The 23,840-nt window shown below is 37.5% G+C and overlaps 1 protein-coding gene across 3 annotated transcripts in view; it reads right to left on the bottom strand.

Annotated features, from left to right (window-relative positions):
- The window catches only part of C8H8orf34 (chromosome 8 C8orf34 homolog), a 480,957-nt gene that overhangs the window by 72,216 nt on the left and 384,901 nt on the right, over window positions 1–23,840 (bottom strand). The gene's annotated exons all lie outside the window — the stretch shown is intronic.

Raw genomic sequence — 23,840 nt, 5'->3', positions numbered from 1 at the left:
TTTATTTTAAGTTCAGGGGTACACGTGCAAGTTTGTTATATAAGTAAACTTGTGTCACAGGGGTTTGTCGAACACGTAATTTCGTCACCCAGCTATTCAGCCCAGTACCCATTTTTGCTGATTGTCTCCCTCCTCCCTCCCTTCACCCTCTGATAGGCCCCAGTGTGTGTTGTTCCCCTCTATGTGTCCATGTCTTCTCATCATTTAGCTCCCATTTATAAGTGAGAACACGCAGTATTTGGTTTTCTGTTCCTGTATTAGTATGCTAAGGATAATAGCCTCCAGCTCCATCCATGTTCCCACAAAGGACATGATCTCATTCATCTTTATGACTGCGTAGTATTCCATAGTGTATATGTACAACATTTTTTTTATCCAGTCTACCATAGGTGGGCATTTAGGTGGATTCCATGTCTTTGCTATTGTTAATATTGCTGTAATTAACATATGTGTTTTTATGACAGAACAATGTATATTCCATTGAGAATATAACCAGTAATGGGATTGCTGTGTCAAATGATAGTTCTGTTTCTAGGTCTTTGAGTAACTGCCATGCTGTTTTCCACAGTAGTTGAACTAATTTATACTCCCACCAACAGCATATAAGCATTCATTTTTCTCTGCAATCCCACCAGTATCTGTTAATTTTTGACTTTTTAAACATAGTCATTCTGACTGGTGTGAGATGGTATCTCATTGTGGTTTTGATTTGCATTTCTCTAATGATCAGTGATATTGAGCTTTTCTTTCATGTGCTTGTTGGCTGCATGTACATCTTCTTTTGAAAAGTGTCTGTTCATGCCCACTTTATAATGTTTTTTCTTGTAAATTTGTTTAAGTTCCCTATAGATGCTGAATATTAGATCTTTGTCAGATACATAGTTTGCAGAAAACTTTCTTCCATTCTGTAAGTTGTCTGTCTACTCTGTTGATAGCTTCTTTTGCTATGCAGAAGCTCTTTACTTTAATTAGATCCCATTTATCAATTTTTGTTTTTGTTGCAATTGCTTTTGGCATCTTTATCATGAAATTTTTGCCTGTTTCTATGTCAAGAATGGTATTGCATAGGTTGTCTTCCAGAATTTTTAGTTTTGGGTGTCACATTTAAGTCTTTAATTCATCTTGATTTAATTTTTGCAGATGGTATAAGGAAAGGATCCAGTTTCAATCTTCTACATATGGCTATCCAGTTATCCCAGCATCATTTACTGAATAGGGAGTCTTTCCCCCATTGTTTGTTTTTGTCAGCTTTGTTGAAGATCAGATAGTTGTAGGTGTGCAGCCTTATTTCCAGGCTTTCTAGTCTATGTGTCTGTTTTTGTACCAGTACCATGCTGTTTTGTTTACTATAGCCCTATAGTATAGCTTGAAGTCAGGTAGCATGATGCCTCCAGCTTTGTGGGTTTTTTTGTTTGTCTGTTTGTTTCTTAGGATTGCCTTGGCTATTTGGGCTCTTTTTTGGTACCATGTGAATTTTAAAATATTATTTTCTAGTTCTGTGAATAATGTCGTTGGTTGTTTAATAGAAATAGCATTGAATCTACAAATTGCTTTGGGCAGTAGAGCTATTTTAATGACATTGATTCTTCCTATCTATGAGCACGGGATTTGTTTCATTTGTTTGCATCATCTCTGATTTCTTTGAGAAGTGTTTTGTAATCCTCATTGTAAAGATCTTTCACCTCCCTAGTTAGCTGTATTCTTAGGTATTTTATTCTTTTTGTGGCAACTGTGAATGGGATTGTGTTGCTGATTTGCCTCTTGCCTTGACTGTGGTTGGTACAGGAGTGCTACTGACTTTCGTACATTGATTTTGTATCCTGAGACTTTGCTGAAATTGTTTCTCAGCTGAAGGAGCTCTTCCAGCTTTTGCCCATTTGGTATGATGTTGGCTGTGGGTTTGTCAGATATGGCTCTTATTATTTTGAGGTTTGTTCCTTCCAAATCTAGGCTATTGAGAGTTTTTAACATAAAGGGGTATTGAATTTTATTGAAAGCCTTTTCTGCATCTATTGAGATAATCATGTAGTTTCTTCTTTAGTTCTGTTTATGTGATGAATCACATTTATTGATTTGCATATGTTGAACCAACCTTGCATCCCAGGGATAAAGCCCACTTGATTGTGGTAAGCTTTCTGATGTGCTGCTGGATTCTGTTTGCCAGTATTTTATTGAGGATTTTTTGCATTAACATTCATTAGGAATATTGGTCCAACGTTTTCTTTTTTTGTTGTGACTCTGCAATGTTTTGCTATCAGGATGATGCTGGCTTCATAGAATGTTAGGGAGGAGCCCCTCCTCATTAATTTCTTAGAATAGTTTCAGCAGGAATGGTACGAGATTTTATTTGTACATCTGGTAGAATTCAGCTGTGAATCCTTCTCATCCTGGGCTTTTTTTGGTTGGTAGGTTATTACTGATTCAATATCAGAGCTTGTTATTGGTCTATACAGAGATTCAATTTCTTCTTCATTCATTCTTGGGAGGATGTATGTATCCAGGAATTTATCCGTTTCCTCTAGATTTTCTAGTTTATCTGCATAGATGTGTTTATATTATTTGATGGTTATTTGTATTTCTGTGGGGTAAGGGGTATTTCCCCTTTGTTGATTCTGATTGTGTTTATTTGGGTTTCTTTTCTTCATTAGTCTAGCTAGCCATCTATGTAATGTATTGATTTTTTTTCAAAAAACCAACTCCTGAATTCACTGATCTTTTGAATCATTTGTCATACCTCTGGTTCCTTCCTTCCTCTGATTTTTGTTATTTCTTGTCTTCTGCTAGCTTTGAGGTTGGTTTTCTCTTGGTTCTCTTGTTCTTCTATTTGCAAAGTTAGGTTGCTAAATTGAGATCTTTCTAACTTTTCAATGTGGGCATTTGGTGGTATGATTTCCCTCTTAATATTGCCTTAACTGTGTCCCAGAAATTCTGGAACATTTTATCTTTGTATTCATTAGTTTCTAAAAACTTCTTGATTTCATTATTTACCCAAAAGTCATTCAGGAGCAGGTTATTCAATTTCCAAGTAATTGTATAGTTTTGATTGAATTTCTTAGTTTGGATTTCTAAAGTGGTTGTGTTGTGGTCCAAGAGATTGGTTTTTATGATTTCTGCTCTTTTGTGTTTGCTGAGCAGTGTTTTATTTCTGATTGTGTAATCGATGTTAAAGTATGTGCCATGTGGCAATGAGAAGAATATATATTCTGTTGTTTTGGGATGGAGAGTATTGCAAGTGTCTGTCAGGTCCATTTGATTCAGTGCTGAGTTCAGATCCTAAATATCTTTGTTGATTTTCTGCTTTGATGATCTGTTTACAACTGTCAGTGCAATGTTGAAGTCTCCCACTACTATTGTGTGGAAGTCTACATTGTTTTGAAAGTCTCTCAGAACTTGCTTTATGAATGTGACTGCTCCTATGTTAGGCGCATGTATATTTAGGATAGTTAAGTCTTCTTGAATTGAACTCTTTACCATTATGTAATGCCCTTCTTTGTCTTTTTTTTTTTTTTTTAATATTTGTTGATTTAAAGTTTGTTTTGTCTGAAATAAGATTGCTCCCCCTGCTTTTTTTCTGTTTTTCCATTTGCTTAGTGGATTTTTCTCCATGCCTTTATTTTGAGTGTATGGGTGGCATTGCATAAGAAATGGGTGTCTTCAAGACAGCATACCAATGGGCTTTGGTTCTTTATTCAGCTGGCCATTCTGTGCCTTTTAATTGAGGTATTTAGCCTGTTACCAAAGGATTTTTATTTAGAGATGAAAATGAATGATCAGGAAGTTGCAGTGGAGAACTGTGATAAACAATATTGCCTCTCATAACTGTGGCATGAAAAAGTAATGAATGTTTGCCTAAAAGAACAAATGATAAGTGCCTGGGAAAAAGGTTTATATTAAGGACAGAAAATGAAAGCAGCAATGGACAAAGAGGTTGAAGATATACAGCAATTTATTTTCCATCAAATAAGAATTTAAACTAAGAGTTTTAAGAGCATACTGCCTTAGTCAGAGCTTTCCAACCCTGTTCTAGAAGTATGTTTTAGACATGTCTTGGAGCTACTAGGACCTCATAGTTTTCAAAGCCACCCTGAGTTAAACTAAATACTATTACTTATAGTTGTACTGACACTACGGCCACAATGATGATAATGGTATTATAGCATACTCAAACATTTAATTTTGAACTACTCTTATTTAGTTAGATAAAAAGTTAAATTTCTAAAGAGATTAAAGATCAAAAAATGAAAATTACTCAGATCCACATTATCCAATAACCTCAGCCTAATAATTGGACTCATGGGAGGTACCTAAGACACAGGATCTCCCTCTTTAAGTGAAGTTAAAAGAACTATAATGTGACGTTTGAAGTATAGTATTATATTCTACTTACAACACTAACCATTTGGAACAAGTGGCCAATGAACAAAAGGACACATAAAAGTTGTCAGGGTGACTTTTCCTCCTTCAGTTCAATCTACCAATCATTTATTGGGTATCTCCCCTTCTTGGCACTGGGCTAGGTACTGAATATCTTGAGATGAACATGACTTGTTATGATAAAAATTATATTTCATTTTATTGCATTATATTGATTTATTATAAATATATCCTAGTGTTGATAATCACAGAATCTACACCATGGAACTCTCTGAACTCATATCAAACAAGGGTAAAATAATTTGATTAAAGATTTTGCAAGCTACACTGCCACCTATTTGCTAAAATTCTAAAGGACATTCAGAATAAACCTGAAGGAATTCTAGTTCTATATGATTGGCAGTGCCATTCTCTCTGAGCTTCATTTTGCATCTTTAAAATGGAGATGATAATAATACATAGTTCCAGGTTTGTTAAAATAATAAGAAGCATTTTAGTAATGCACTTACAAATGTTAGTTATTGATTTTTGGAAACCAGCCACAGATGTGGACAGTTTGCCTTGCTACAGTCTATTTTACTCACAGCGTTAAAACACATCAAAAGTCAACTATTTATTTGACATTTGCACATCATGGCTGAGAAAAGGCTTAAAACCACAGATAAAATGAATATGTTATGCTTTAATTTGTAATATAAAAAAGATGATTTATTAAGTTTTTTGCTTTCCTTTTATGTCAACAGCTATATAAAAAAGCCATTGGTCTAAGAAATGGAGAACATCAGCTTTCTGTTGTCTAGCAGGAAACCAGTCAACAGTGGAATAAGGAGGCTTTCTGAAATGTCACTAGGGTGTTGTTGAAACTAAAGTCACGAGCTAACCACATTCTTTAGAATCAGCCTTCAAAGACAGAATTTAAATTGGGCAGTTTCACAGAAAGAGGGAAAGCAGAAATTTGGTGTTTTACAAATTTGGATTGGGAGTAATATAGTCAAGATTTAATGTTCATTAAAAGAATAAGCGATATAATTGGCTAGGGTTCACTCCTGAGTGTAAAACACTCTCATAAATTTCTGACAATTTTTATTTATTAATGACATTGCATTTATGTTTTTTCTTTTCTCTCTCAAATTAGACACATTTGCAAATCATTTAAAGTATAAAGAATTATAACTGTGGCCTCCTATATCTAATTTTATGAGTCTTGAAAAAGTTTAGTGACATTTTGTTTAACATAAGTGTTTTGTTACTTGACCAAAGCAAACATGATTTTTAGGCCCTAAAAGGCATTCAACATCCAATATAAATGTCTTTGCAAAGAAAATACTTTTATAATTATCTAAATCATTAAGCCCCAAAAATACTTACTAAAAAAGACAAAACATTCACATGATGCAAAAAGAACAGACAGCTACATGTTATTGTTAATGCACCATAAGAAAATAGGGTAAACATTGAAATTTCAGAATAGTTTGAATGGGTAATTTCAAAGTTTGTTTACAGCAGGGCAATCTTATGTTCAAAGCAAACCTTACACATAAATCTTGGGTATAAGACAGAAACCATTGAAACTGCTCCCTGAAGTCCAGGTACAGACTCCTTGGCCTCCAGAAACACGTGGGAAAGTAATGATTTTAATCCCATTGGTGCCCCGAGGTGGGCCACCAGGACTTTGGAGTGTGACAGATAGGTTCTCATCATACCTACACCATTAGCTGTAGTTACTTACCTTCTCTAAAACTTAGTTTTTCCATCTAAAAATTAAGATAAACTTACCTCACAAAGGGGTTGTGTAATTTTAAATAAGTTAATGTAGGTAAGGCCTTAATTTCAATTATTTCTTGTGATTATAGCAGGGTTACTGCTCTTTCAAGGGAAGTATATAGTCTAGGAGAGCTGTGGGCCATTCACGATTTGTTTCCCCACCTGTATCTCTATCAATATCTACAGCAGTAAATCTCAAGGAAGGTCTGGCTGCCCAGAGGGGCATGTATCCCACTACCCACCAGATGGGAACTCCTGGGTTGGACAGTCATGTGGACAAATAAGAGTGCTGCAGAGATGTTAACATGATGAGTGTGACTGCCTTAACCCAGACTGGGAGCACAAGGAGGGATGAAGGATGGTGTCCAGCTTCCTAGATTATTAACTAGGAGAAACAGAGGTGATATCCTGTAGGAAGAGGTTTCTACAATAACGGGAATGAGGTGGGGCATTGACCAGAAGACAGGAATGGAAACAGAAAGGGATCTGGAGGTGGAAGTTGTGTTGGGCATAGAAAAGACTGCAAGCAAAATTTGAATCGAGCATGTTCATCCAAACCGTCATCTCCCAGGAATGCAATCTAGTGAGGCAAATCCACCGAAGTATTATTGATTTCCTCATGTTGATCACTGACTTGGCCTCAAGTGTTGGGGCCACAGGAAGACACAGGTGTCAGGAAATGCACCCCTGGCAGAGGTTAATGACTTCCACTTCCAAGGTCTCCCTACTGTCTGCTTGCATTTGACTGTCCTTAGGCTGCAGGTTCTTCAGGCTGAGATATTCTTGTCACTTTCTCCTGGAACAAAAGACTCTATGTGTCCATTTCTCAACTTTTGTGATCTCCAAGTACAGGTGTTTACTAGTTCTTGATTACCTTTTCTTGATATCATTTGAAGTTTGTCTCCTTAGCTAATAAACCCTTTATACTTCTCCTTCGATTAGGTGATCTTTCCAGAAATTTCTTTTTTAAAGTATGCCTGTATTCTTACTACTGGAATGCAAACACTTCCTTAATAAACATAAAAAGCATTAGTGAAACTTAAAAAGGAAATGACAAGTTTCAGAAATTCGGATTTAAGTAAAATAAATACAGACATCTTATTCACAATTCTTGAGAAGTACAAATACTTTTTTGTAGTTGTGACATCGTGGAGAGATATTTACTTACTTACTTACAAATTACTCAGCTTCCTTTTTTCCCAAGAAGTTTGTGTTATTTCTGAATCTAGATGTCCCAATATTCTGAACAAAATAACTGGAATTTAAGATTTCAATTCTGTCCTCTAATTTATAAGATTCTTGTGAATATGATTTAAGCTTTAAGAAACTCTATAAAAATCACTAGATGAAATATTTTCTATGTAAGCAAACTAAATAATCTCTAGAAGGTGATGAATAGTTTTTTTGTATTCTGGGAAAAGGTCTCCCAAGCTTTTCTTGAAATATTGAAATGCTAAACCTGTTCTTAAAAAAAAAAAAACATACAAGAAGGCATACTTTAGAACAGCTAGTTATTGTATGATAGTTAAACTCTTTGATTTTGCAAAAAAAAGAACAAAAGGAAGGACTTTATCTACTTTAAACATGTAAAACGGCAATAACTAAAACAGAAATAACATATAAGTTAATGGAGGCTAACTTTCCACTGCCTAGATGATAATGGTTAACTTAGTACAGTCTACATTTGGAGGACCTGGAGTAGGTACAATCCTGGCTCCCCAGGCTTACAAACTGAGGGATTTAAGGCAATCTATTACATCTCCCTCAATCTTAGTTTTCTGATGTATAAGTTGGTTAGTAATTAAAATCTGCTCGCAAACAAAATGGGATAATGTTCACATAATGTCTGGTAAAAATTAAAGATTTAATAAATATTAGCTGTGACAATATTATACATAGTAATTAAGACGAAAAGAAAAAGTTCAAATTAATGAAGAAGGGATGAATTATCAAAAACAAATGACACTGACAATTTTATTGTTGTTGTTGAGATAGAGTCTCACTCTGTTGTCCAGGCTGGAGCACAGTGGCGTGATCTCAGCTCACTGCAACTTCCGCCTCCAAGGTTCAAACAGTTCTCCTGCCTCAGCCTCCTGAGTAACTGGGATTACAGATGCCTGCCACCATGCCCAGCTAATTTTTTTGTATTTTTAGTAGAGATGGGGTTTTGCCATGTTGGCTAGGCAGGTCGCAAACTCCTGACCTCAGGTGATCCGTCTGCCTCAGCCTCCCAAAGTGCTGGGATTATAGGCATAAGCCACCACGCCCAGCCTGTAAAAAACTGTATTTGAAAATAGATTGTTAAACCCTTGCCTCATAATAACCACCAAAATAAACTCAAAATTGATTGAAGAATTCAAAAGGAAAATGTGAAGAACTTTTAGGTAATATTTATCTAATATTGGAGAGAAAAAAACAGTAAAAATAAATGGAAGAAATTAGAAAGAGAAAAATATAGATTCTGTATAATAAAAAAAACTACATAACATTAAAAGACAAGAGAAAAGCCAAAAATTATTTACCACAATATGAAATGATACAAGTCATTATTTTTAATACATAATAAATACCAACAAGTCAATAGGAAAATAAACTCTCCGAAAGAAGTATGGCCAGGAGCACAAAAAATCATGAAAAAGTCTAATAAATATATGTAAAAATTATTTATTAGTAATTAAAGAAATTCACTAGTAAACCAGGAAATCCAACTTCGAGGACAAAAAGTTTCATTTTATATTTATCAACATGCTGAAACAATTTTGTGAGATTTTTACTTTTCATTTATAGATTTTAAGAGAATACTTAATTCTGGCAAGAGTTTAGGAGATTCCTGGTAAATATGCCAAATGGCCTTCCTCTGAAATGTATTAAGAACTTTAAAATAGTTCATATACTTTAACCCTTTAAGGACTTTGACCTGAGGAAAACATCGAGACACTGACTATGATTTTTGTTCTCCAAAGCATTACTTTCAAGACTCAAATCTCAGACGCAATCTAAACCAGTGTGTCCCAACACCTTCACATCGAAACCAAGGAAATAATAATATTTGTACAGTACACAGAGAACCTCGAATAAGCTGCTTGCATGGAATGAATGTTCAACCAGTGATCAGAAGGACTGGAACACTGAGGTCCCAGCATATCTGTCACCAATCCCAACGATCAGTAGCCTGGGACAAACGATTTGGGCGTATCCAACCTAAAAACCTAACATTAAATCAAGTATGGCAGCTCTATGTTATGATGTAACACCAAAATTAAAGTCTTAAACTTCTGAAAAGTGAATAATAAGAGGCTACGTGGTCTAATTGGTGCTAAAACAGATAAGGCTGCAATAAAGCACAGCCGTTAGAACTAGACTTACAGAGAAATTTTATGTAAGAATGTGCTTATTGCCTTTAGCTTGTAAGATAGATGTAATTTTTTTTTTTTTAACTTTCGGAATAACAAAACCATAGTGGGAAAAAAGAATATGCTTATGATGTAATGTAAAGAAAAGCAGAATGTAAGGCTTTTTATATTCCATTTTAAAAAGAGTTTGATTTCTGAAAAATGACTTTTTATTCAATATAACCTAACAGTCAACATCCTTTCAATATAAACATATAAACATAATCATTTTCCAAATGTTCTTTTAATATACGTATTAGTCAACATAATATCAGAAATATATTTTTTCGATTTGTTTGAATCAGCACACTCTTCAGATTCAGAAAACAAATATGGTCACTTTTAACAATAAGCAGAAATATTATCTTGATTAGATGAATGTGGTTAAAAGGTAAAAAAGAACCCCGCAAATGCATAAGCTTCTGTAGGGAAGCACTCAGAATCCACCATTTTATGTAATCTGTGTAGTTTTCTTAGCTGAAGAAGGAGAGGAACATGTAAAGGAAACTCCCTTGTGGGTAATTTCAGGTTTTTCCATTTCCACAAGGGATTGGATGTTAACTTAATGTGTTTCCCAGCACACATCCTGCACAATTCACAGTCAGAGCTATAGGGCTTTACCTCGAAACACAAACATAATCCATATTGCTTTTCTTCTCTTCAGCCCATTTCTACTGCAATCTAATTAAATTTTCAGCAGGTGACAATCACTTTAATAAAGAATTAGCAATAACTTCGAAATACTGAAAATGTAAAATTATGGTTTCCCTTTTGCTCATCACGTTCAGAAATAACAGACTCATGACTGGGATCTCATGCTGTCATACATCTCCTTGGGTATTATTTGCCTAGAAGTTAATTATACTTGTTCTGCATTAATGTATATTAGGCCACACTCCCTTCCCATTATTTTAAAAATTAAAGGCAGAATTTAACTGATACAACAAAATAATGTCATACTTTTATTAATGGAGAAACAGTGCAATTATGTAAAGTGATTGAATTAATTACCAAAACCATAATCAATGTCTAAACATTTATTATGTCACACTTTATCATCTTTGGTCATTTTTTCTCTATGCAAATGTAACATTTGCAGAAATTACATTTTCAAACTCATAGATGTTTTAAAAAATAATATTTACAGAGGTCTGGGCAAATATTTTCATCCTTAACATGTTAGAAATCAACAGACCTGAAATGTCAAAAGGAAAAATCCCACCAGATCCCAAACTTTGGTTAGATAACTTGCCTACTATAGCACTTAATTTTGAGCAGCTTTATTGGCATCTTAGCCTATGAGTCATAAAAGCCAAGTGAAATTCCACAGGCCAGAAGAAAAAGAAATAGAAAAAACCTTTAGGATTGAGCAAAATATGTACTAGTCACAGTTCTTTAACATAAATTTCATTGCTACAATTAGTCGCCAGCAATTTGCCAACACTATCTTTCAAGGGACAAAATTCATCATAATTTATTACTTCTATTTGGTGAGATTATAATGAACATTCATTTCTTTTTCATTTTGCAAGAGTACAAGTTGAAATATGTTTAATCTTAATTCCATAAATGCTAGCTGTGTGCCTAGTTTTCCATTATAGATGTACAATGCAGGAAAAATGGCAAATTGTTCATTAATTCATTCACTCAACTTTGCTTCTATTGCTCAACTATTTAAATCAATTTACACAAAATCACAAACCCTCTAAAATATGTGCAACAATTTATGTACCATAAAATTATACTTGAGTATTAAAAAAGAATCTGGAACATGTTTTATTGGAAACATTTAAAATGTTAAGTTGTGAGTATGATGAAACAAACAAAATGTTTCTGTGGGCAGGCTTGTGTATACAGTGTAGCAATATTAATAAGAAACAAGATATAAAGCAGGACTACCAAAATTCATAGTTAAATACATAGTGCAAAGGTCCACTAAAGAACTATTCCTCACCCATATTTTATACAGGAATTGTATGAGTACAATTTTTTTATGCTTCCTATCAAGCCTAAGTGATGATTTTATAATTTTATGTCTTTCAAATGTATAGATTTTAAAAAATTATTTTTGACAAATCTCACCTGGAATCAAATGTATAGATCTTTTTATGAATGCCTTACAACAGAAGAGGTAAAGATCTGGGAAAGAAGAAATGGGATAGAGGAATGAATCTCCAAGAAGGCACAGTATTTGGCCTGAAAGTAGTATGTATGTTTTTGGAGAAAAGAAATAAAAGGCATTTGTGCAACTTGCATATTGAGAAATGTCATATGACTTCAGCAGATTGCCAAAGTTTCTTTAAGTCTTAGCAGTCAATGTTCATTGTGTAAAATTCCTTTTTTAACATAATTCCCAAAAGAATCCAGGACTTATTATAAGGGGATTCCACTCTGCTAATTAACATTCAGTCACCGAATAGAAATACAGGAGGGACTCTGTTGACCTATGTACTGCATTGGCCAGATTAAAAAAATTAAAAATTAACAAAAAGTAATTCATCTAATTCTTTCTTGTAAAAAGAAATTCATTTAGGAACAATGCTCTTGCTGTCCAATCTTTCTGAAATTATACATAAGTTGTATGTGTTACAGAAGATATATGCATAGATGCTTCATCTTCATGTTTTCCAATTATAGTTGTGAAAAGAGTATATTTGCATCTTATCCAAATTCATTATTTTTTAAGTTTCTATCCACAGGACCTTGGGAAATATGGCATATGTGAGAAATTTCAGTGTCACACAATCAGATCCAAACTTCACTACTTGTGAGTAGAAGTCGAAAGAATCAGGAAGAGTGAAAAGGGAAAAAAGCTATTCATTTGTTCCTACAGCAAAAATAAAAAGAATGTTTTATGTACTAATCAACAAAACACAATGATACAGTTTGGCAGTGTCCCCACCAAAATCTCAACTTGAATTGTATCTCTCAGAATTCCCAAATGTTGGAGGGATCCAGGGGGTGGTTATTGAATCATGGGGGCTGGTCTTTCCCATGCCATCCTTGTGATAGTGAATAAGTCTCATGAGATTTGATGGGTTTATCAGAGGTTTCCACTTTTGCTTCTTCCTTATTTTCTCTTGCTGCTGCCATGTAAGAAGTGCATTTCACTGACTGCTATGATTCTGAGGCCTCCCCAGTCATGTGGAGCTGTAAGTATAATTAAACCTCTTTTTCTTCCCAGCCTTGGTTATGTTTTTATCAGCAGCATGAAAATGGACTAATACAGTAAATTGTACCAGTAGAGTGGGGCATTGCTGAAAAGATACCAGAAAAATGTGGAAGCGACTTTGGAACTGGGTAGCAGGCAGAGGTTGGAACAGTTTGAAGGTAAATGTGGGAAAGTTTGGAATTTCCTAGAGACTTGTTGAATGGCTTTTCCCAAAATGCTGATAGCAATATGGAAAATAAAATTCAGTCTGAGATGGTCTCAGATGGAGAAGAGGAACTTGTTGGGAACTGGAGCAAAGGTGACTCTCGTTATGCTTTAGCTAAGAGACTGGCAGCATTTTGCCCCTGCCCTAGAGATTTGTGGTACATTGAACTTGAGAGAGACGATTTAGAGTATCTGGAGGAAGAAATTTCAAAGCAGCAAGCATTCAAGATGTAACCTGGGTGCTGTTAAAGGTATTCAGTTTTATAAGAGAAGCAGAGCATAAAAGTTTGGAAAATTTGCAGCCTGACCAAGTGATAGAAAATAAAAACCCATTTTCTGTGGAGAAATTCAAGCTGGCTGCAGAAGTTTGCATAAGTAGCAAGGATCCTAATGTTAATCCTCAAGACAAAATGTCTCCAGGGCATATCAGAGAACTTCCCAGCAGCTCCTCCCATCACAGGTCCCGGAGGCCCAGTAGGAAAAAGTGGTTTCGTGGGCTGGGCCCAGAGTCCCTGTGCTGTGTGCAGCCTAGGGACTGGGTGCCCTGTGTCCCACCTGCTCCAGCCATGGCTGAAAGGGGCTGACATACAGCTCAGGCTGTGGCTTCAGAGGGTAGAAGCCCCAGGCCTTGGCAGATTGCTCATGGTGTTGAGCATGTGGGTGCACAGAAGTCAAGAATTGAGGTTTGGGAACATCTGCCTAGATTCCAGAAGATAAATGGAAATGCCTGGATGCCCAGGCAAAAGTTTGTTGCAGGAGCTGGGCCTGCATGGAGAACCTCTGCTAGGGCAGTGCAGAAGGGAAATGTGGGATCAGAAACCCCACACAGAGTCCCTACTGGGGCACCACATAGTGGAGCTGTGAGAAGATGGCCATGGTCCTCTAGACCCCAGAATGGTAGATCCACTGACAGCTTGCACTGTGCTCCTGGAAAAGCCACAACCACTCAACACCAGCCCATGAAAGCAGCCAGGAGAGAGGGTGTACCCTGCAAAGCCACAGGGGTGGAGCAGGCCCAAGACCATGGGAACCCACCTCTCGCATCAATGTGACTTGGATGTGAGACCTGGAGTCAAAGGAGATCATTTTGGAACTTTAAAATTTGACTGCCCCACTGGATTTCAGACTTGCATAGGCCCTGTAACCCCTTTGTTTTGGCCAATTTCTCCCATTTGGAACAACTATGTTTACCCAATATCTGTACCCCTATTGTATCTAGGAAGTAACTAACTTGCTTTTGATTTTACAGACTCATTGGCAGAAGGGACTTGCTTTGTCTCAGATGAGACTTTGGACTGTGGACCATTGGATTATTGCTGAAATTAGTTAAGACTTTGGGGGACTGCTGAGAAGGTGTGATGATTGGTTGTGAAATGTGAGGACATGAGATTGGAGGGGCCAGGGGTGGAATGATATGGTTTGACTGTGTCCACACCCAAATCTCAACTTGAATTGCATTTCCTAGAATTCCCATGTGTTGTAGGAGGGCCCCAGGGGGAGGTTATTGAATCATGGGGGCCAATCTTTACTGTGCTATTCTCGTGATAGTGAACAAGTCTCATGAGATCTGATGGGTTTATCAGGGGTTTCCGCTTTGCTTCTTCCTCATTTTCTCTCTCTGCTGCCATGTAAGAAGGATCTTTCACCTCCCACCATGATTCTGAGCTCTCCCCACCCATGTGGAACTGTAAGTCCAATTAAACGTCTTTTTCTTCCCAGCCTTGGGTATGTTTTTAATCAGCAGCATGAAAATGGACTCACACACACAACATCTGGCAAGACTAAAAATAATCAAATTTACCTCCAATCTAGCTCAACAGACACTTTATCAAGGTAACTCCAGAATTACCAGAGTCTCTAACTTTTGGATCAAGCTTCCCACAGATATTTTTTTCTTAAACATATACTTTTTTCCCTTTTGCTTTCTTTCTCAGTAGTTTCCCCATCCCAGGATCTCTTTTCATACTGCTCTGGTTTCTCAGAGTACTCCAATTCCGAAAAACCTTAGCAAGGCTAATCTCTTATGCTGAAATGTACCGATCCCTTTCTCTCATAAAAAACTACCTGTTCTGATCCAGTCCCTCAAACTGTTGCTTTTCACTACCTACTTCATCCAGTGAATAATTCTACCTTTGATATTGATGGCCAGGCATGGTGGCTTACACCTGTAATCTCAGCACTTTGGGAGGCTGAGGCGGATGGATCTCTTGAGGTCAGGAGTTCAAGGCAAGTCTGACCAACATAGTGAAACCCCCTCTCTACTAAAAATACAAAAATTAGCTGGGCGTGGTGGTACATGCCTGTAATCCCAGTTACTAGGGAGCCAGAGGCACGAGAATTACTTGAACCCAGGAGGCAGAGGTTGCAATGAGCTAAGATCGCACCACTGCACTCCAGCTTGGGTGACAGAGCAAGACTCCATCTTAAAATAAAATAAAATAAAACAAAAAATAAAAAAAGATATTGGCTACTGATAATGGCTTAATACTTATCCCCTTTTCATTGCAGGTGTTAACAGTGACTAAGTGCCTAAATACAAATTTGCAAATAAGTACCAATTGTATGGATCCCAACAAGTTCTATGAAAGACAGTTTGGGCACTGGGAACCATGAGTTTTTGTCCTGCCCTCTCTATGTGACCTGGGACAAATCACAAGATCTTTTGGAAGCTCAGTATGCTCATCTGAAGCTAAGGAAGCACTACTTCACAGCGAGGTGGTCAGGATAAAGTGATAAGCCATGAAAATGACAAAATTTAGACACTATTGGTGTTAAATATGTGAAGCACTTAATAATTAAAAAGTGCTGTACAAATATGTGATATCATCACATATTGATATGTGATATTATCCTAGTCAATTTTATATATTTTCCCAAATAGATAAAACTCTCCAGGAGGAGAATATACCAAAAGCATAACTTTTAGTAAACCCTGGGCATTTTAGGAAAACTTTTTTACAGAAGTCTTTTACATTTTCTTTTCTACTTTAAGAAATGATGACCAGTTACATAAAGTCTTATGAGAGTCAGATTATAATGAGCTAGTCATTACTGGCTGATGAATGCAATAACTTTAAAAATTTACAAGGAAAAAAGAAAAAAAGTCAGTAAAATATTTACTATCAATGATCTTTCTTAATTATCTTCATCTTCCCTTTACACCCATATGTGTATTTAATAATTTTACAGCAAAATAGATTTTTTAACATAAAGGAAGCTCATTCCTGCAATCCTGGCACTTTGGGTGGCCGAGGAAGGAGGATTGCCTGAGTCCAGGAGTTCAAGACCAGCCTGGGCAACATAGCTAGATTCTGTCTCTACAAAATATAAAATTTTGTCGAGTGTGGTGGTGCACACCTGTAGTCCCAGCTACCCAGGAGGTTGAGGTGCTGAGGTGGGAGGAATGTCAGAGCCCAGGAGGTCAATGCTGCAGTGAGCTGTGGTAATACCACTGAATTCAGCCTGGGTAACAGAGCTAGACCCTGTCTCAAAAAAAACCAAAAACCAAAAAACAACAAAAAAAAACCAAGCATTTGAAGCAAAAAAAAAATTGCATAAGAAATTATGCAATCAAAAATCATTGATATTAAGTGTTTATCAATCATTGATCTAAAATAATGCATTATATTTATGAAGCTAAGAGGTCATAATCAATACCTGCTGTTTGGTATTGTCTTTTCACGGTTGTCTTTTTGTTGGTTTACTTAACGGCTTTACCTGACAAATCCAGTTTTAACCTGCATAGGCTGTATATATACCAAGAGGTAGTCCAGAAAAAGAGAGTGCAGAGAGGAAGAGGGAAATTCCAGAAGAACAACTTGCTTATTTGGAGGAGGATAAAAATTCAAATATAAATGTTGCCTCTACATCACTTAAATATTCACAAAATATTCAAGAAATATTCCAAGCACAGAGTAAGCCACTAGGAAAAAACAGTTTCCAAGAGTCTGTTCCCCACTTATTAATATACAATACTCAACATGGAAAGTTAGCAAATAGAGACAGCCTGTGTTGAAACTACCTTAAATGGTTTTCAACATTTGTGGCATATTTATATTTGTACAGGATATGACTCAAAATTTGCTTTGAAGTATTTTATGTTCCTTACGGTAATAAAGAAAAAAAGTTCAAGATTTTTAGTTTCTGTGCGCTGGGTACGTAATTCCTCCTTTAGCTCTGAGAAATTTGATGGACTGAAGCCTTCTTCTCTCATCTCGTCGAAGTCATTCTCTGTCCAGCTTTGATCCGTTGCTGGCGATGAGCTGCGCTCCTTTGCCGGGGGAGATGCGCTCTTATTTTTTGAATTTCCAGCTTTTCTGCCCTGCTTTTTCCCCATCTTTGTGGTTTTATCTGCCTCTGGTCTTTGATGATGGTGATGTACTGATGGGGTTTTGGTGTAGGTGTCCTTCCTGTTTGATAGCTTTCCTTCTAACAGTCAGGATCCTCAGCTGTAGGTTGTAGCTGTAGGAGATTGCTTGAGGTCCACTCCAGACCCTGTTTGCCTGGGTATCAGCAGCAGAGGCTGCAGAAGATAGAATATTTCTGAACAGCGAGTGTACCTGTCTGATTCTTGCTTTGGAGTCTTCCTCTCAGGGGTGTACTCCACCCTGTGAGGTGTGGGGTGTCAGACTGCCCCTAGTGGGGGATGTCTCCCAGTTAGGCTACTCAGGGGTCAGGGACCCACTTGAGCAGGGAGTCTGTCCCTTCTCAGATCTCAACCTCCGAGTTGGGAGATCCACTGCTCTCTTCAAAGCTGTCAGACAGAGTCGTTTGCGTCTGCAGAGCTGCTGCGTTTGTTATTATGTACTGTGCCCTGTCCCCAGAGGTGGAGTCTACAGAGACAGGCAGGTTTCCTTGAGCTGCTGTGAGCTCCACCCAGTTCGAGCTTCCCAGCAGCTTTGTTTACCTACTTAAGCCTCAGCAATGGCAGGCGCCCCTCCCCCAGCCTCGCTGCTGCCTTGCCGGTAGATCACAGACTGCTGTGCTAGCAATGAGGGAGGCTCCGTGGGTGTGGGACAGTCCCGGCCAGGTGTGGGATATGATCTCCTGGTGTGCCTGTCTGCTTAAAGCGCAGTATTGGGGTGGGAGTTACCCGATTTTCCAGGTGTTGTGTGTCTCAGTTCCCCTGGCTAGGAAAAGGGATTCCCTTCCCCCTTGCGCTTTCCAGGTGAGGCAATGCCTCGCCCTGCTTCAGCTCTCGCTGGTCGGGCTGCAGCAGCTGACCAGCACCGATCGTCTGGCACTCCCCAGTGAGATGAACCCAGTACCTCAGTTGAAAATGCAGAAATCGCCGGTCTTCTGTGTCGCTCGCGCTGGGAGTTGGAGACTGGAGCTGTTCCTATTCGGCCATCTTGCTCCGCCCCCCCTAATAGACATCTATAGAACTCTCCACCCCAAATCAACAGAATATACATTCTTCTCAGCACCACATCGTACTTACTCCAAAATTGACCACGTAATCGGAAGTAAAGCACTCCTCAGCAAATGTACAAGAACAGAAATTATAACAAACTGTCTCTCAGACCACAGTGCAATCAAATTAGAACTCAGGACTAAGAAACTCAATCAAAACCGCTCAACTACATGGAAACTGAACAACCTGCTCCTGAATGACTACTGGGTACATAACGAAATGAAGGCAGAAATAAAGATGTTCTTTGAAACCAATGAGAACAAAGATACAACATACCAGAATCTCTGGGACACATTTAAAGCAGTGTGTAGAGGGAAATTTATAGCACTAAATGCCCACAAGAGAAAGCAGGAAAGATCTAAAATTGACACTCTAACATCGCAATTAAAATAACTAGAGAAGCAAGAGCAAACACATTCGAAAGCTAGCAGAAGGCAAGAAATAACTAAGATCAGAGCAGAACTGAAGGAGATAGAGACACAAAAAACCCTCCAAAAAATCAATGAATCCAGGAGTTGGTTTTTTGAAAAGATCAACAAAATTGACAGACCACTAGCAAGACTAATAAAGAAGAAAAGAGAGAAGAATCAAATCGACGCAATTAAAAATGATAAAGGGGATATCACCACCGACCCCACAGAAATACAAACTACCATCAGAGAATACTATAAACACCTCTACGCAAATAAACTGGAAAATCTAGAAGAAATGGATCATTTCCTGGACACTTACACTCTTCCAAGACTAAACCAGGAAGAAGTTGAATCCCTGAATAGACCAATAGTAGGCTCTGAAATTGAGGCAATAATTAATAGCCTACCAACCAAAAAAAGTCCAGGACCAGATGGATTCACAGCTGAATTCTACCAGAGGTACAAGGAGGAGCTGGTACCATTCCTTCTGAAACTATTCCAATCAATAGAAAAAGAGGGAATCCTCCCTAACTCATTTTATGAGGCCAACATCATCCTGATACCAAAGCCTGGCAGAGACACAACAAAAAAAGAGAATTTTAGACCAATATCCCTGATGAATATCGATGCAAAAATCCTCAATAAAATACTGGCAAACCGGATTCAGCAGCACATCAAAAAGCTTATCCACCATGATCAAGTGGGCTTCATCCCTGGGATGCAAGGCTGGTTCAACATTCGCAAATCAATAAACATAATCCAGCATATAAACAGTACCAAAGACAAGAACCACATCATTATCTCAATAGATGCAGAAAAGGCTTTTGACAAAATTCAACAGCCCTTCATGCTAAAAACGCTCAAGAAATTCGGTATTGATGGAACGTACCTCAAAATCATAAGAGCTATTTATGACAAACCCACAGCCAATATCATACTGAATGGGCAAAAACTGGAAAAATTCCCTTTGAAAACTGGCACAAGACAGGGATGCCCTCTCTCACCACTCCTATTCAACATAGTGTTGGAAGTTCTGGCTAGGGCAATCAGGCAAGAGAAAGAAATCAAGGGGATTCAGTTAGGAAAAGAAGAAGTCAAATTGTCCCTGTTTGCAGACGACATGATTGTATATTTAGAAAACCCCATTGTCTCAGCCCAAAATCTCCTTAAGCTGATCAGCAACTTCAGCAAAGTCTCAGGATACAAAATTAATGTGCAAAAATCACAAGCATTCTTATACACCAGTGACAGTCAAACAGAGAGCCAAATCAGGAATGAACTTCCATTCACAATTGCTTCAAAGAGAATAAAATACCTAGGAATCCAACTTACAAGGGATGTAAAGGACCTCTTCAAGGAGAACTACAAACCACTGCTCAGTGAAATCAAAGAGGACACAAACAAATGGAAGAACATACCATGCTCATGGATAGGAAGAATCAATATCGTGAAAATGGCCATACTGCCCAAGGTAATTTATAGATTCAATGCCATCCCCATCAAGCTACCAATGAGCTTCTTCACAGAATTGGAAAAAACTGCTTTAAAGTTCATATGGAACCAAAAAAGAGCCCGCATCTCCAAGACAATCCTAAGTCAAAAGAACAAAGCTGGAGGCATCACGCTACCTGACTTCAAACTATACTACAAGGCTACAGTAACCAAAACAGCATGGTACTGGTACCAAAACAGAGATATAGACCAATGGAACAGAACAGAGTCCTCAGAAATAATACCACACATCTACAGCCATCTGATCTTTGACAAACCTGAGAGAAACAAGAAATGGGGAAAGGATTCCCTATTTAATAAATGGTGCTGGGAAAACTGGCTAGCCATAAGTAGAAAGCTGAAACTGGATCCTTTCCTTACTCCTTATACGAAAATTAATTCAAGATGGATTAGAGACTAAAATGTTAGACCTAATACCATAAAAATCCTAGAGGAAAACCTAGGTAGTACCATTCAGGACATAGGCATGGGCAAAGACTTCATGTCTAAAACACCAAAAGCAACGGCAGCAAAAGCCAAAATTGACAAATGGGATCTCATCAAACTAAAGAGCTTCTGCACAGCAAAAGAAACTACCATCAGAGTGAGCAGGCAACCTACACAATGGGAGAAAATTTTTGCAATCTACTCATCTGACAAAGGGCTAATATCCAGAACCTACAAAGAACTCAAACAAATTTACAAGAAAAAAACAAACAACCCCATCCAAAAGTGGGCAAAGGATATGAACAGACATTTCTCACAAGAAGACATTCATACAGCCAACAGACACATGAAAAAATGCTCATCATCACTGGCCATCAGAGAAATGCAAATCAAAACCACAATGAGATACCATCTCACACCAGTTAGAATGGCGATCATTCAAAAGTCAGGAAACAACAGGTGCTGGAGAGGATGTGGAGAAATAGGAACACTTTTACACTGTTGGTGGGATTGTAAACTAGTTCAACCATTATGGAAAACAGTATGGCGATTCCTCAAGGATCTAGAACTAGAAGTACCATATGACCCAGCCATCCCATTACTGGGTATATACCCAAAGGATTATAAATTATGCTGCTATAAGGACACATGCACACGTATGTTTATTGCAGCACTATTCACAATAGCAAAGACTTGGAATCAACCCAAATGTCCATCAGTGACAGATTGGATTAAGAAAATGTGGCACATATACACCATGGAATACTATGCAGCCATAAAAAAGGATGAGTTTGTGTCCTTTGTAGGGACATGGATGCAGCTGGAAACCATCATTCTTAGCAAACTATCACAACAACAGAAAACCAAACACCGCATGTTCTCACTCGTAGGTGGGAACTGAACAATGAGATCACTTGGACTTGGGAAGGGGAACATCACACACCGGGGCCTATCATGGGGAGGGGGGAGGGGGGAGGGATTGCATTGGGAGTTATACCTGATGTAAATGACGAGTTGATGGGTGCAGCACACCAACATGGCACAAGTATACATATGTAGCAAACCTGCACGTTGTGCACATGTACCCTACAACTTGAAGTTTAATAATAATAAATAAATTAAAAAAAAAAAAAAAAGAAAAAAAGTTGCTTTGTTCCAATTCTTCATTAATATTTAGATAAAGTCACAATTTTCTTCTTGATTTATTAAAAATGCTCTCCCACGAAATACTACAGAAGTATTTTTAGGAAATCTACATCTAAAATATCATCATTTTAACAAAATTAACTTTGATTTTTAACTCATGCTTTCCTCATAATAAAAACAGCTGCCACCTAGAAATTGTCTGCTTCAGGGTCCTGACATTCATTCATTTATTCGTTTATTGTTTTTATTCCACTTAATTCCAAAAAGATTTAAATGTGTAATATGATATTAAGTGGAATCAGATAATGGGCAAAGACTTCATGCCTAAAACACCAAAAGCAACGGCAGCAAAAGCCAAAATTGACAAATGGGATCTAATTAAACTAAAGAGCTTCTGCACAGCAAAAGAAACTACCATCAGAGTGAACAGGCAACCTACAGAATGGGAGAAAATTTTTGCAATCTATTCATCTGACAAAGGGCTAATATCCAGAACCTACAAAGAACTCAAACAAATTGACAAGAAAAAAACAAACAACCCCATCCAAAAGTGGGCAAAGGATATGAACAGACATTTCTCAAAAGAAGACATTCATACAGCCAACAGACACATGAAAAAATGCTCATCATCACTGGCCATCAGAGAAATGCAAATCAAAACCACAATGAGATACCATCTCACACCAGTTAGAATGGCGATCATTAAAAAGTCAGGAAACAACAGGTGCTGGAGAGGATGTGGAGAAATAGGAACACTTTTACACTGTTGGTGGGATTGTAAACTAGTTCAACCATTATGGAAAACAGTATGGCGATTCCTCAAGGATCTAGAACTAGAAGTACCATATGACCCAGCCATCCCATTACTGGGTATATACCCAATGGATTATAAATCATGCTGCTATAAAGACACATGCACACGTATGTTTATTGCAGCACTATTCACAATAGCAAAGACTTGGAATCAACCCAAATGTCCATCAGTGACAGACTGGATTAAGAAAATGTGGCACATATACACCATGGAATACTATGCAGCCATAAAAAAGGATGAGTTTGTGTCCTTTGTAGGGACATGGATGCAGCTGGAAACCATCATTCTTAGCAAACTATCACAAGAACAGAAAACCAAACACCACATGTTCTCACTCATAGGTGGGAACTGAACAATGAGATCACTTGGACTTGGGAAGGGGGTCATCACACACCAGGGCCTATCATGGGGAGGGGGGAGGGGGGAGGGATTGCATTAGGAGTTATACCTGATGTAAATGATGAGTTGATGGGTGCTGACGAGTTGATGGGTGCAGCACACCAACATGGCACAAGTATACATATGTAACAAACCTGCACGTTATGCACATGTACCCTAGAACTTAAAGTATAATAATAATAAAAAATAAATTTAAAAAAATCTAATGAATGTAAATAAAAACAAAGTTGACCTACAACAAACTTTTGCACTGGGGAAGCACTGTGTGAGTACAGTGGAAAAAAGCAAAGATCTCGAAGAGCCCATTTGAAATCACTCATGAAAAGTTTGGTCAAATAAATCTAATTTCTTTTTTCTTTGCAGTTTTGTGTATTATTAAAGAAGCCAAATACTATAGACAGGATATATCTTGATGGAGTAAATGATTAGAAGAAGAATCTAATGGTATATGTTTAGACCTGAGGGAGAAATATGAACTTTGTGGAATTCACAGCTGATAACCTTTGCAAAAAGTGATGAATGACAGATTATCACAACCTAAAGGACAACATAACATCATGAGGTTATGGAGAAATACTAAAGTTTATAAATGGCAGAACATTTCTTAAAAAATAAAATTAATGCAACAGTAGGCTATAAACCCCAAATAATATTTGCTCCAACCACATACTTCATTGTACTCTATGTGAGAACATTATTTGGAACCCTAAATTTGGTTGTAGCATAACTCACATGTTACAGGGGACTTGGCAAACAAGGATATGTTCATAAAAAGCATCAAGGTACTGATATTTTTTGAAACTACACAATG

The sequence above is a fragment of the Chlorocebus sabaeus genome, chromosome 8 (genome assembly GCF_047675955.1).
Source record: "Chlorocebus sabaeus isolate Y175 chromosome 8, mChlSab1.0.hap1, whole genome shotgun sequence".
Lineage (NCBI taxonomy): Eukaryota > Metazoa > Chordata > Mammalia > Primates > Cercopithecidae > Chlorocebus > Chlorocebus sabaeus.
Note: the sequence above shows the minus strand (reverse complement) of the source record. Positions and strands in the feature narration are given on the sequence as shown.